The sequence below is a fragment of the Pinus tabuliformis genome, chromosome 4_1 (assembly GCF_031772625.1).
Source record: "Pinus tabuliformis cultivar Carrire ecotype Pingquan chromosome 4_1, CPIR1, whole genome shotgun sequence".
NCBI classification, from domain to species: Eukaryota; Viridiplantae; Streptophyta; class Pinopsida; order Pinales; family Pinaceae; genus Pinus; species Pinus tabuliformis.
This window is the reverse complement of record NC_142303.1, coordinates 63955010-63971482: the sequence shown is the minus strand read 5'-3', so window position 1 is coordinate 63971482 and position 16473 is coordinate 63955010.

Below are 16473 nucleotides of genomic sequence, written 5' to 3'. Positions count from 1 at the left end.
CATTATGGTTCTAACAATGTTATGTTACCTATCATCACAAAGTTGACTTTAAGGAGCAAACCCTTGTACACATAATCTAAAATCATGATTTTACCATATTCAACATATTAATTGGTGACAAAAATTGCCCTCTCACATAAAATAGATACATAAGAAAAATTAGTTACTTACAATAAAATTATAATGTACACATGCACATCTTCACATTTGAGAGGGTGTATGTACAAATTCACCTTTTCAGTGACCCCCTTAGAAAGTAAAAGAGTGCTACTTAAGTACAAACAGACATCTCCACCTCTTTTAGATTGTATGAAAATGTGCATTGATGATCCCCTTAGAAAGTAAAAGAGTGCTACTTAAATACAAACAAACATCTGCACCTCTTTTAGATTGTATGAAAGTGTGCATTAATGAATAAATGATGACAAATAAAAACATTAATTTTTCCAAAACATAATAATATCGAAATGTCATTTTAAAATGGAATAATATTAATACCACATTTTTTCAATTATAATTTAAAATTAAAAAAAATTAAAAATAAACATAATAATATCGAAATATCATTTTCAAATGAAATAATATTAATACTACCATTTTTCAATTATAATTTAAAATTCATGAAAAAAATTACTTTAAAATAAAGTATAAAAACAATAAATAATCTCTAGATGAAAATGTGCCACCTATTCATATAGATATAATAAATAATAAATAAACCTTCTTAGAGAAAGGTGAAGGCGTGCCACTGTTCTCATATATACAAATCTGCCTCTTAAAGTTGTAAATGAAGGTATTCAATTATATAATGATGACCGAGAAAGAACGCATTTGTACTAGACGTTTTACCAAAACATTAAGAAAATAGTACATTAATTAAATATAATTTAGAGTTTTGTGAGATATTTAAATTTAAAAAAATAGTCATAACAGCGAAAAAATGAGAAGTAAATGTTTTAAAAAATTCCATGGTAGCAACCAAAGGAAATTGGAAATTTGAGAAAGAATCATCAATATTTCATTAAATAAATAAATTTATATTTTTTTAATATATAATGAATTAATAGTAGTATAAAATAATTATTTTTATATTTAATTTATATATTAAAGATAGAATTATGGTTAATTAGTTATTGAAAAAGAGCTAAAATACACATCAGATTTAGAAGTTATTATTCAAATACATTATTGTTAAAACTGGTAACTAGGGTTGAATTTCATTTTGGATAGCTTATTTTATGGATACAATTTCATTAAATTTCCCTTTTAGAGATGATCAAAATCGACTTAAAGATCATTAAATTTGGACAATGTAAAGTATATTTTTCAAATATGAGTCCACATGTGCATATTTGATCAGGTTGCCCCTAAAGGAAATTGGACACCCTTGGAAGAATATAAATACAAGTGACCTCATCCTAATTTGGATATCATCGTGAGACATTTTTCTATTCTTTTTCTTGTTTTTGGCTCACATAGGTTTGACACAGATCTGCAAAGGAATGGGTTTTGACAAAGGTTAAATCGCAAGGTCCATAACTCGCATCCTTGTTTTAGGGTTTTGGGCCTCAGTCGCAGGCATGTCCCAAGGAGATCTCGGTTGTAGACGCTTGCTAGTTGGATCATCTGTGTGGCTGAAGCCTTTCAGTCGCATGCACAACACGTCCTCCATGCAACTAGAAAGTAGGGTTTCATTTTTCAGTTGTTTGATGTTTTTTCTCGTTGACTGCAGTGTTCAGTAGTTGATCGTGGATAGTGATAGTTCATCACAGGCTTTTGAATCATGTTTTTTGAGTATGAGCATGGCTAGGTTCATCTCATGGATATTGTTTAGTTGATTTTTTCTATTTCATGGGTTTTGGGCCTTAGTCATGGGCACGTTACAAAGAGATCTCAGTTCTAGTTGCTCACCGGATAGTTCATCCTTGCAAGTGAAGCCTTTCTGTTGCATACACAACATGTCCTCCATGTGACCAAAAAGTAGGCTTTGGCTTTTCAGTTGTCCAAAGTTTTCGCTCGTTGACCACAGTGTTTTGCGGTTGATAGTGATAGCTCATTACATACTTTTGAATCAATCTTTTTGAGTATGAGCATGGTTCAATTCATCTCATGGATATTGCTTAGTTTATTTTTGCTATTGCATCTCTGTTTTAGGGTTTTGGGGTGTAGTCACAGGCACGTCACAGAGAGATCTCGGTTTTAGTTGCTCGCTTGTCGTCTCATCTGTGCAACTGAAACCTTTGAGTCAGACACACAACACTTCCTCCATGCGACTAGAAAGTAGGGTTTGGTTTTTTTGTTATCGCAAGTTTTTGCTCGTTGACCGTAATGTTCAACATTTAACCGCAAATAGTTACAGTTCATCTCATCAATATTGTTTACTTGATTTTTGCTGGATAGTTGTATGAATGAAGACTCATGCATATGTTGCTGAATAATGATGTAAACCATAATATTGTTATGATGTTAAGGGGTGAATTTAATGTGTAAATAAAGAAATGTAATTATCAAAGCAAAGAACAATATAGCCCTAAGGAAATTGAACAATTATTACACTCAAGGAAATTGTGAAGGAGTGCCACAATAATAAAACCAATTTCGTATACATTGATTTTAGAAAATATTTTAACATAATGTCAATGACTAACCTTTAGAATAAGTTATAGGAGCTAAGAGTTCCTTTCGGGTTGAGAGTGAGTGTGACAATATTATATGAGAATACTATTTCCTACTTAAGAAAAATAACGGTTAGTCAAAATAGATTAATGTAATATAAGAGTTTAGAAATGTTGTCCCCATTCCCTTACACTTTTTAGCATTTAAATTGACAAGTTGTAGCATTGTTTGGAATAAGAAAGTCATTTTCACCGAAATCTCACTAGTGTAGTCATCATCCGTCTTCTTTGCACCGACTATATTATACTTTTGGTGATGGGTCCTTATGATTTTTACAAGAAACTAAAATCCTCAAGGATTTCTTCTCTATCATGAGTATGTCTATAAACATTACAAAATGAATGTTATAATCATTAAATCCAAAATATCACTTACACTAATTTAATGCATGAAAAAGTAGCTTGTAAGAGGTGGCTCCATTCAAATATTTGAAAATTGGTATTCATTACAAACTTAATTAAAACATTAACATTGAGAAAATGATAAATGAATGGTGGAAAACTATTGTGGACTTGCAAAAAATTATAAATTGTTGAATATTTACCTATGGGATAAGAAGAAACTCCTCTTTATCATTGTTTTCAGTCTTGTTATCTCATATGTTTAAAAATTTTCTGGTTGTAATCTTTTTAAGTGATCATGGATAAAGAGAGAGAAAATACAAAATTGTTTTATAACTTATAAGCTAAAAATCAAATACAATAGATCATATCTTATCATCATGAGTCTTCCCCCCATTGAGAGAACGACTTTGATATACAAGAAGAATATAAATAACACGGAGGACAATAGGATTTTAAAATTGTTTCAAATTCTTGTCAAAACCACTTGTAGCTCAAGCATTTAATGGCGTAAAGATAACAATCTTAGCTAAATAATTGGAAAATAAAGTAATCTATAAAATGGAATGCATATTAGAAATGTTATTACATGTAAATTTAAGGAGAAATTTATGAATTAGAGGATAAGATAAAATTAAGATACTATAAATAGGTCATGAACCCTAATCTAGAATATTCAAAATATCACTCTATATTTATTAGAATAAAGAAGAAAATTAACAACGGTAAAATAAATACAAAATCTCATAAGCTCCATAGTGAGATAGGGTGTTGCAAAATTCCCAAAACATCATGGATCAAAAGAAATCATCATCTTTGTGCCTCCAAATGGTTGTTGATAAACATTTTCTCTTGAAATGTTACATGTGCAACCATATTAGTTCGCAATTTTAAAATATTTCTTATCTAAGCTTTCATATTTTTTTATGATTTAGGAACACTTAGCTTAAATTGTTTTGAGCACAAAAACGAAAATCTAATATAAACCAAATAATTATTGATCTTTCTTAAAATTCAATAAACCAAATTTGATCTCAATAGACGTCATTATAACTATCTTCCATAACAAAAAAATATAAAAACCTTAAAAAAGAAAAATGATAAAAAAATCAAATGAATTTTTTTTAAAATAAACTATTTTTCAAATCACAAATCTAATAGAAACAAAATACAAATTTAAAATATAACTAAAATTTTATTATAATTCAATATTAATATATAGCAGAACAATATCCTTCGCATTTTTACCTATTTTAAACCAATTCAAATCCTAACAAATTTAATTATATTTTTAAATCTATATACACTTAAATGTGTTATTTTCCTCTCACACTAGTCTCAGCCATTTCTACTTTCTTATTTAATCGTATAGAGAAATATTGAAACATAGATTGATGTTTGCATCCATGGCCAGTCATATCATATGAAAAACCAGATTTTGAAAACACAAATCACTAAGAATGGGAACACAACAAAGCTATCAAAATTTTACTCTCTCTTAAGCCACCTAAAGTGGCAAAAAGAAAACGTCATATAACATTTTAAAAGTTAGATGCAAGTCCTATAGAAGACCTAAAATTTGTAAATTGCATAAGGAAATCCTTGAAAAAGAATTACATGAGGTGTTATAGTTGTCCATAAAGGTAGAAAAGACGTTTAAAATTGTTAAAGGCATGCCCATTGTTCAACTTTTCCTAAGCTTTTGTCCCCCCGGTCTCACTTTGTCAAAGATGCACGATCTCGTCCTTCATACGAACTCATCTAGACGGAGATTTCAGGAAATCTTTGATCACTTCTGTCTTCTCTCCTCTTTCCCTGCTGATGTGTGGACGTCTCATAACATTGACACGTTTACTCAAAACATTTACACGTCGCTAATGGTAGTGCGTGATACCTTATCTAGTAATTTGGGATGATTGATTTGTTCAATTTGAAAAGGTTGATTACGTCATTATACTGTACTTATTTATATTGTAGTATATGGAAATGATACCATAAGGTGTTCCCTTATTTAAAATTATTAGTGTCTAAGGAACCGCTCAATTCAGAGTTGGGTCAAACTCAGCTCAACCAACAGTACTAGAAAACATATTCAATACAAATAATGTATGCCCCAAAATTTTCACGCGCCTCGCCTGCGTACTCAAAAAGGTAAAGAGTATTCACTTGCCTCATTAAAAGATGACATCTAACAATCTTTATGATGGAATATTGGTTAAAAGTTAAGATATATTGAATATTAATTTACATCTACCCGATGGGTTGTTTTGTCGTTTGCTTTTTATTTTCCGGCGAACGGGTGATCTTGCTGCTGATAATTTAATTGCAAACACTCTGTTTGGCCAAGTTGGTGGCAAGCTTTGGTGGTACTGCCTCAACTTGGCAGCTCTCACATCACGAGTCGTTGTATATTGATTTTTGTAGAACCTCCATATGGTGGAGGCATTGACACATTAAATTCGCAAGGTTGAGGGATGTAGGTTTTGGAAAAGGAGATTATGCTTTATGCATTTCTGATTTTTCATATGGGAAGATGGAGACTTTCTTTAGCTTTAAGATATGAAAGTTGATAATTACAAGATCTTTGTGGGTTACGAAGATTTGAAGCGGATTTTCAGGAATATCCACTATAACACAGACAAAATTGTGGCTAGATTGAGGATTTGAAACACATTCTCGGGGATATCCACTATAACATGGACGAAAGTGTGGCCAAATTGAACCAAATAGAACACTACATTATTTCAGACTTTGATATTGATTCCAATGCTCCTTGAGATGGTGAATAGGTTAGAAATGCTCAACCAATCAATATGGTCCATCTAGACTCCTCTCCATGTCATTTGATGATTATGTTGGATGAATAAGTCCCTCTCAGCTTCTGTTTCTAGCTCATGGTTTCATGGTTGGTGGTTGCTACTGTGTTTTTGCCATTCTCTTTTTTACATGGAAATGTTTGTTAAAAGATAAAATGATCAACTCTCAGAATCTCTTTTATTTTTGTATGATTGGTTTGTTACCATGTCAAGGTTTGTTACCATGTCAACGATTCTCTCTTTGGTGGTACACTTTTGTTATGTATTTTTCATGATACCGGTCTTTTGACCAGGACAATATTGAGCTATCAAGATTACCATATGTAATTTTTTTTTTTGAATATAAATATAAATAATGATCAAATATTACAAAAAAAAAATTACACTACCATGAATTTAATTATCAAAAATTATATTTTATTAATAAAAATATTTATGGACTATTATATTAAAATAATAATTGTATTATTAAAAATGATTTATTCTTAAAAATAAAGCATTATCTTATCCCACGATAGAAAGTATATATATATATATATATATATATATAAAGTTAAATATTTTCTTTTTTAAGGTGAAATTCTATTTATTGGAAAAATTGAGTTGTACAAAATGGATTACATACTCTTGGTTAGACTCTTGCAAGGGAGACTTGACCAAAATAAAAAAAGAAAGATTATCTTCAGTGAGGACATATGTGGTTGGGAGCCTAATGTTACAAAAATCCACTATTTTCATGTATTGGTGAGATATACCTCTCATATGCATTGCGTATGGAATCCATTTTGTCCATTCCATCAACTCCTAAGTATAAGAGAGGGAGGTTTGGTGGGATGATTCCTCTTTATCTTCCTAGGTAACTTTTTCCTGAAGATGGTATGAAATAAATTCACAATAGCGTGAAACAAACCTTGTTATATGATATTGCACTCGAGAGTTACCTCATTTGGCTCTTTCCTAATAATAGTTGGCTACATGCCTGACTCGAGCCATTTGATGTGGCATGACAATCTAGCCTGCAAATGGTTTAACAATGAATAATACTTCCTCCTAGTGAATACCAGTGCCCAAATGTTGACCACACCCCTCACTCTAAAGAAACAAACCCCAATTCTTACATCCCAAGAAGATAATGACATCTATCAAATATAGGGGATATGTCCCTGCCAAATTTAATCTTCCTCCCAACAATACTCTTGCACATGTGTAGTAGTATGTACTAGTTTGACCCAACTCCAAACAAAAATCCACATCATCCCCTGTTAGTTCGCCAAATCATATAGCCACCCATTATGAAATGTTATGGCTTAAAAGTTGGTGTAGCCTAACCCCCACCATTGTCGTAAAATCCCATCAACCTCAGGTACATTCAACCCACCAAAAAGCTTTCTGAGATACACCACTTCATGACATAAACATGATAAGAATAGGAACACTCACAGAGTTTGAGGGTGGGATAACCCTTTTAGGTAACTAATTAAACCTTCTTGAGCCCAAGAAATATCACAATGCCAAGAAATACCATAGAAAATCATAATCCACAACCAATATACTACCCAAGAAAATGCACTACCATCATAAAAAATTCCCCAAGATTTAAAAAGGAAACAACTATTACCAAGATTAACAAAATTAAAACAAAGGATGACACCATGCCACATGTGTCATAATACAAGACAAAATCCAACTAAAAATCCAGTGAGGAGTGTGAAGAACTGCCAGACACTAATAGTGATGCTGCCAGATATTTTCCTACTTATTGACAACCTTTAGAAACCCAAAATTTTCCCAACATGGAAGAAATCCAAAGGACTTGGCTTCTATCTCAAACAATTCTAGAATTCACTAGAGTGCGACACAAACTTTGAATTTGACAACAATTGTTAATTGGCATAGGGCTATCCCGCTGTCATTTTCTCTCCTGTGAGGCTCGTAGTTTCTTCCTCCTTTCGAGCCAGACACACTTGTAGCTAAGCTATTGCAATTTCTTTGGTAACCAAACGACTCGCTCCAATAGCCCCAATCCACCATGTGTGGATTTTTTCCTCCCAAATTTTACCTTAATTCCCTCAAATTCAATCTCTACAACATTCCTTGTACACAACGCCATGCTTAAAATGTATTCCATAACTCTCAATGCACACTTAAACTCCATGCCAACTCCTCCCAACAAAATTTCCTCTATACCATCTCCTGCATGATGACTTCTATTTCATGTGAAATTAAGTCTTTCCCACTAGTTTCTTGCCTATATTTTTTTTTTTGGTATGGTTCTATATTCATATTCAAAATATTTATAATTCATGTAGAATATCAAAAAATTGTCATGATTTTTCTTGCCTAGTAGGAAACTAGACCAAATACAATAGATAACAAGTATGACAATCCTCAAAACAGGGAGGACATGAATATAGTTAACCCAAGTACAAAAATTAGGCATAACATCCCATAACATCATAGTATAAGAATAGACTAGTAGTAAGGATATGCTATTAAATGATCTGTCCAAAAAAAAAAGCATGACCAATATTAGTAGCATGTGTATCATTAAAACTAAGATGGATTGGTAGGAGCTTGTTAATTAGGGTTACTTGGAGAAGAATTATGTCGAAGAATAGAAACCTCCATGTGCACCATGTGATCATCCATAAGATGAAATAATAAGAGCAATCCCTCCATGTGAATGATAATCCAATCTCCACATTCATTTCTTTCAAATAAAACTTTCCCCAGGAGGTTCTTGGCATGTCAATAGAAGTTAATGGTGTGTAAGTATTGGTTTTGGTGGCCATGAAATATCCCTAGGCCAGGGCCCTATTTCAATTTGATATCAAATCCATAACCTTCAAATCAGAGACATTCTCCATTTCCTCTATAATTTCTTGTTCAATGCCCTTCATTTCATGTTGAATTCCCAAAGGGGTATGCTCCAAAAATATATCAACTAAAGCATGAGATATATCCCTAACTTGGGAGTTGTTGAGAGCTCCACACCCACCAGTGCCTCATCTCGAGTAGGCTCCTTGACAAGGCATATTGAAAAAATGAGAGAGAAAATTCATTCAACACAGAGATAGAAATGAGAGACAAAAAATAAAAAGAAGCAACACTTTTTTGCTATCTTGAGATAGCCAAATTAACCATTCGACGGGTGAGAAACAATAGGTACAGAGAAATCCAACCAACATGAGAAAGAGAGCACTCACAGTTAGGTGAATCTTACACTAGAATAAACTATGTGTATTGTAAACAGGAACCAAAGATATAAATTGAATTTATGTAGCATATATCAGTGAATCCTGTGTTGGCAATGTGAAGAGTTGAAGAGGGGATATTAGCAAAGAACCATATTCACCCACTCTCTTATCAAATCTTCTTTCCCTCATTGATAACTTGATTAGAAACAATGTTTGCTTGCCTGGAAATAACAAGATGAATGGGGGGACCAAGGTAGGAGTGCCTAATCCTTTCTTTAATATTAATATCATAGAAATCGAATAATGCTCGAGACCACAAAATTATTTATATTGACTTTAGAGCCATCTAAATCACTCAATCAAAAAGGAAAATGAACTTCCAACATTCTAATTTCAATTAAAAAACCTTTTCTCTAAGCGATGGCACTACCAACACCATCAATGGTGGATTCCAAGGCTCGTTGTTAATTCATTGTGCATTAAAGATCTGAATGTACCTAGATTCACCATTGACATAATTTTTGAATCACTAATTTGAAGGTTGAGTAAGTTTCAATGGTGTGGGAAGGCGTTGAGTGCTACATTGGCTTCCATATCCTCACATGGGAGAAATTGGAAGTTGGGAATGCCCTCCCTTTGCTCATTCCCAGACTGTAGAAATTAAGATGTAGATTTGCAATTGCTCATGAAGTTTTAATCAAAATCACAAGACACAAACCTACTCTACTACTCTTGGGACATTAATTCACAATCCATAAAAAATATTTTAGACATGCAATAATAAATAACACATGTATGCAACAAGTATTTTTCCCGAGGAAAGAAAACTACTAAAAACTCCAATGCTTGCTTGCATTAAATCAAGAGAATAAGATGTATTACAATTGCTTTGTTAAAATGAGCACACCCTACAAGTGCATCACCTATCTCTCTGCTTGAGCTCAAATTTTTCCTCTTCTTGAGCTCCTATTTCCTGTTCCTTGAGAAATTAGGCCCCTATTATTTGGGAAATTCCTCAAATTGATTGCAAAAATGCTTTAGGATGATATTTAGACTACATACATCACCTGCACACTCAAGACTATTCTACAACTAATGTTACATTTCATTGGAATCTCCACCTTAACTGGGTAACTCAAATTCTCTTCATTCACTAGCTATTTTGGGTTGATTGATTAGTTAACTAGATGATCACTGAGTTTGACTAAAGTCCACTGCTTAATCGACCTTCCACTAGTTCCTCCAAAGGTTGAAACCAGTTTAACTAAAAACAACCTGAGATAACTCACCTTGATTGCTACAAATTTGCAATCACACATGCTGAACTGAAATCTAATTCCTCCAACTCAAATTTCCTGAGTAAACTAGGTGACACAAGCCATGTAACACAAGTTAACATCATCCAAGTTGTTCGCTGATGTGGAAATTTGAATTTTCTCAATTTAATCAAGGAAAAAACAAATTGAGAGTTTCTTGCTGCATTTTTCAACACTCCCTCTCAGTAAGAAATGGATTATCAACCACCCCTATGTTGCGCCTGTGGAACTTGAACTTTCCTCTTAACAAGGCCTTTTTCAAAATTTTAGCATCTTTTTCCTCTGTTGGAATACATTGCAAGAACATTATCTAAATCTACACACAATCCCATAAATGGTGATACCAGATATCTATATGCTTGGATCGATTATGAAAAATAGGATTCTCAGAGAGCTTGATGCAACTCTGATTATCTTAGTAGATCACAGTTGGATCCATCATCTGACCAAACAATCCAAAAAGTATATTTTTGTTGAGTCTCCTTTATTATGCCTTTCATACCCCATATTTCCCTGTATTTTTGACCAACTTTACCTCGAAATCTACTCACCATTTTTCTACCTTCTTAAAAAACATGACTTTTAGCATTCTTGTGTATATATGAGGTAATTTATATTTTAAGCATGGTTTTTATTATTTCTTTTTAGTATGAATGAAATAGTTGAATCATTGTACTCTCTAACTATATGGATTGGGTCACATAGATTCTTAGACTATGTTCCTACTCATCTGGTACCAACATAGCTCATCTGGTACCCATGTTCCTGCTTATCCAATACCTATACACTTGCATTCATCTGGAACCGATATCACCCATCCAACTGTGTCCATCTAGTTCCTGCGACTGTCCAACACCACCTACATTCATATGGTACTGGCCCCAATTCTTCAACTTCGAAGGTTTCAAGTGAACTACCTTTGATGAGATAGAGGGAACTGATGTTCGATGCATTAATTTTTATGGAAAATTAAAGATATGGTTCATCACTCATGCATTGCGTATCATGAGGATGAAGCTGAACATGTAAAAAAAGTGAACTGTATAATTTTGTAATGATTTGATCACATATGTTCACATTGAATGTAATTACCATTCTTCTATAAGAGAAGGCTCGTCGATGATAGGTGTTAGCTAGCTAGTGATGCAGGAGCATCGGGATTAGCCAACAATGTGAAAACTTGTTCACATGTTGTGGCTAAACAAGTTGAAATTCATTGACTGTTGGGTCAAAACTAGTTTTTACTGAGAGGGTTGGATCTATCAAATAATTTGTTATAATTCATTATTGTAATAAGTTGAGACTATCTTATTTTAGATTTAGAGATAGAGTTGTCAGCATAGGTGTGAAGGAGAGCTAAGAAATAGATGATTTGCTGTTAGATCTCTTAAGAATAGAAGATTGTTGTTAGAGGAATTATTTGAGTGATAAAAGGAGAAAATGTAATTAGCGAAAAGAGAGGGTTGCTGAGTGGAGCAAGGCATAGAGTGAGTTTTGGAATGCATTGTGAGACAGAGGTCTTTTTCCTGTGTAATCTAGCCTTAGACCAAGACTCTGTATTGTTTTATTTGTAATAAAACAGTGTGGCGTGAAAGACTTATTGAACAGCCTGCGGAGGCTTTGAATGTTGATTTCTTTTCTTTGTGTCTAAATATTGATGTTGGCCTGTGTTTTCTTGTTGGTTAATGAGATTGTTGTGTTGAAGGATCAATTGGTGAGTGAACTTCATAAATTTGGTTCCGTGGGCAAAAATACCCAAATACACTAAGTATCGGGCTAAGACTCAGTTTAAACAGAGATCCAGACTTCAACTGTTATAGGCAGAAGTGTTATTGATATCGGGTCTGTGTAACCCCTTCGTGTCGGGCCTATGTGTATTTCCCATATCGCATCGCGAAAGGCATTGCAAAGGAAGTCACGCTAAAACACTTAGCGGATTTGAAAGGGCAGATTTGAAAGTTTATATAATTGGGTGTTTAGTGTTATCGGGTCCGGTGGGCATTATCACATCACTTAAGTGGAGTAGTCCAACCCTTGCGACTCCTGATCGCCGATTGGTATCACATTGGCATATCAGAGTGGGTTTATGTATATTGTTATGTGCCATTACAAATCACCGATAGCGATAGCGATATCGCATCGTACCAAGGGAGAGCGCCGATAGCAGGTGCTTGTGCCTGCCGACCGCCGATATTGCGATTGGATCCCGACCGTCTGATCGGTCAGATCCGGATCTGCGGTGATAATTATATATTTTCTTATAAAGGGGAAAAGCATTCTTTAAGCCTTTTTCAAAGGCTTTTGGAGTTCCAATAGGGAAAGGCAAAGTGTTAAGGAAAGGGGTTGATCGGCGGGGTGATTTATCTGTCAATTGAGATCCGATTGTTGGGTTGTAAAGATCCATTGTGGATTTTTATTAAACCATTGATTCTGTTGCACCAGCTAGTTAGAGACAATGAGACAGTGAACAAGACAGTAAGCCAAATAGTTGCGGTTAGAGTGAGAGACAGAGTTTTAACTTTACTATTATGCTCGAGACTTGATTCTTGTAATCATTTCTTTTGAAATCAATAATATGAGCCGAAATTGATGAGTTCAATATGTTGGTGGATTCTTTAGTTCTGTAAATTCTTCCAGCTTTCCTTGGTAGGTCGACAAGGGCTCACCGAAGAAATCAAGGTAATTTTTTATTACACTTATTGTGAATATTGGTTTCTTTTTATGTGTGAGAGTGATTTAGTGTTATAATTCAATTTCAGAGTGTTTGATATGATTCCAGTTTTGATCATATGAAAGTAAGCTATTATTCTAAGTGATAACTCATTAGTTTTATGAATGAAAACTTATTTCTTAGGATGTAGGTTTAGGTGTTGAATTCTAATTTGAAGGAACAGGAAGAGTTAAGAACAGAGATCTCACCATTCACCTACATGTGCTGTGATGTGAAGACTCTTTTCATACTTAACATTTGTTGTACAAGAATATATGGCTTCCTTTAGAACTAGTTAGATTAGAAATGATTGATTGTTTGATGCTTGATTGCAGTAAGTTAATTGAAATCTGTTGCTATGGGAAAACAATGTTGAATCCATATTTTCATTTCATGAGCCTGTAAATGAACATATTTGTTACCTGAGAAAGAAAATTTTAGATTAGATTCTTATTAAGATTTCATTTCTTATTTTTTCCTACTAATGGCATGGGATCGAAATTTGTCTTAGTTTTGAATGCTTTCTATCTAGGATATACTCATCAGACATAGAAACTTATTTGTTATCAACACATATAGTGTATCATCTCTACTAATTATGAATCCCTGGTTGATAATTTAATATTGTGGTGATATATATTTCATATAATTGCCTCAACACTTACTCATCCAGATCGCCTCACACGCTGTTCGACGTGCAAACATGTATTTTCCTTCTGCTGATCTAAGCACCAAAAATATTTTCTTCCTCCTGTACTTGGAAATCGATGTGGACCCAACACTGAAAATTCCACTTGATGTACTCTTTCAGTTTGATGGATTTCTCGCCCAATCTGCATCTCTGAAGCCACACAACTTCACTCCCTATGTCCGTCTGTGCTATAGTCAAAACTCGGTAGTGCCTCTGACATACCATAGAACATGCTTAGTTGCTCTCCAAAATGTTGTCTGCATAACACATATTTGGTTGTGTGTTCACAAGTTACATCAGTGAACCCACTAGCTTCCGATAAATGGTATCATCCACTTCCTCACATAATGTGGCATCCTCCTTCCTCTAGTTGGTCACTAGAGGTGTCTCCATGGGTTTGCAACTCTCCATGCATAATCTTTGTAGTATCTCATTTGTATACTTTCCTTTGTTGGTCACTTTAATTGCTTATTAATTTAAACAACCAGTGCTACATGAATTGTCAACCCAGGGAAGTCTGTTTATTTCAAAGGCAATCACACACTGTATATGCTCAATCCCAAAAGCAATGAAAAGTTGCAGTATCAATTACTCTAATCACACCTTGCTTTAAACAAACTGAAGTTCTACTTTGAGTTACAACAGAAACAATCTCTCTATTGCAGAAAATGGTCAAAGGAATCCTAGATTACATTTAAAAAGAACAATCTAGGAAAGGAAATCAATCTGCAAAGGAAAAGATTAGTTGCTCTCTAACAGAGAACACGACCCTATTCCTCAAGTAGGAATCTTCAACACCTGTTTTTGATTACCATGCTTCACAAGCTCACTCTGGAAAACCAATTAAAATAATCACTGATCACCTGTGAATGAATTTATGGAAACAATGCAACGACCTAGTAGAAACAGAGTTTCAGCAATAAATACAGAGTTTCAATAACGCATAAGTAAATTAAGCAAACAAAAATTAACAAGGCATGAATGCAAAAATAATACATAACACACTACAGAAATTAATGGGGGAATCTTGTGATGAAGGTGGGCCATTTCCTTCTCACAATATTCCCCAGAGAACAGAATTAAAAAGGAATGCTTAGAACAGTATTTTATTCATCTGTCAAAGTATCATATTACAAAAAGATTCAAGTTCCTTTACTCCCAGCTAGACCTTCCCATAATCTCTCTATGTCCCCTCTAATGTTGATGTCTCCTCATTTTAAAGAGGAGACATCTATTATAATTGATTAAATTATAAATCCTGTTTTTGACCTGATATGCTAGAATAGGATAACCGATTCTTCCATTAACAAAATGTTGTTACAATGGTTGTGACAATGCCGACTTTGGAATATAGTTGTTTCGGCCAGTGTAACAGCGCCTTCGATGAACTCTTCCTGTTGCTGCCGAATCTAAAAATGCAAATCACGGGCTGTTTCAGCAATGGGATTTGCGCATTGTTCTAATTGTTTCAGCAACGTAGACCGCAATGATAAATCTGCAGTCTTCAAAACTATTTCAGCAACTATCTGATCAGCGATTAATTATGAAGGTAAGGTAAAATTGTATGTAAAACAAATCAAACATATAGTAATGAGAAGAAATGTTATATACCTTTGGAAAATGGATTAAAGTAATATCATGGGCTTTAATTATGGATTGAAAAAGGATGGAATGAGAGAAAAATATATGAGCAAAAAGGGACAATGTAGGGTCCTAACATCCCTCCCAATTGAAAGGGTTGCATGTCCTCATGCAACTTTTACTTTGAATCCTAGTCGGGGTACTGGGCCTTGGAGTGAAAATTACTTAAACAGTAACTATAGAAGGTATTTTCAGCTAGATATTTGAACCCGTGCACATTTTGTATCCTCTGCCATGCTACTGCTTCTTCCTTTTTAGTCAACTTGTAATGAGCCTTATATTCTTGTGCTAGCATCCATAGAAGAGGAAAACGAAAATGATATCCTATCCATTTTTCAGCACATTGCTGAACACATCTGATATAGTCAGGTACCCTTGAAATTGCTGCTTCAAGATTAGGGGGACTAAAGAGGTTATACTCCTGCCTTTCCTTAGAGGACTATTGCTAGAATAAGTTCTTTGCTTTTAAGGTGGCAGCTTCCTTAGTCTTAGCAAAATGTTGGCAGTCCTATAAAACTATTGCTTGTAGTTGCCTAATGTGTTCAACCATCCCTGGTTCTTTCAAGAATTGAGAATATTCCCAAATGAAAATGGTAGGATTTTGTGGCTCTGATCGAATCCACAGGAGACAGTTGTCCTCATTATGCTTTGCTGCAAGGAAGGCAGTCTGCCATGTGATCTGATTGGCCAGGGAAGAGGCAAATGCCCTAATTTGAACATCACCAACCAAAGGGTTAAGATTGATCTTCCTATTTTCAGGGATAGTCTCATTGTGGAGATACAACTCACAGAGAAAATGTTGATCAGTGGTGGATACTTCTGTGAAAGTTTCCACAAACTGCTCAGGTGTAGATACTTCATGAGATTTCCCATTTTTAATTTCTTTTATCTGAAAGAACACTAGGCGTTCTACAACAAAAAGTGAATAATTGGAAGATGGTTTCCTGGTAGCTAATAATTTGTGAACAAGATCAAACATAAGGAACAGTTTACTCTTTAGCTCTTTATTCTCTTTCCTCTGTGCGCGAGACTACTGGAGTACTTGCTCTAAGGCTTCCCAATTTGAGTATATATGATTTTGCTAG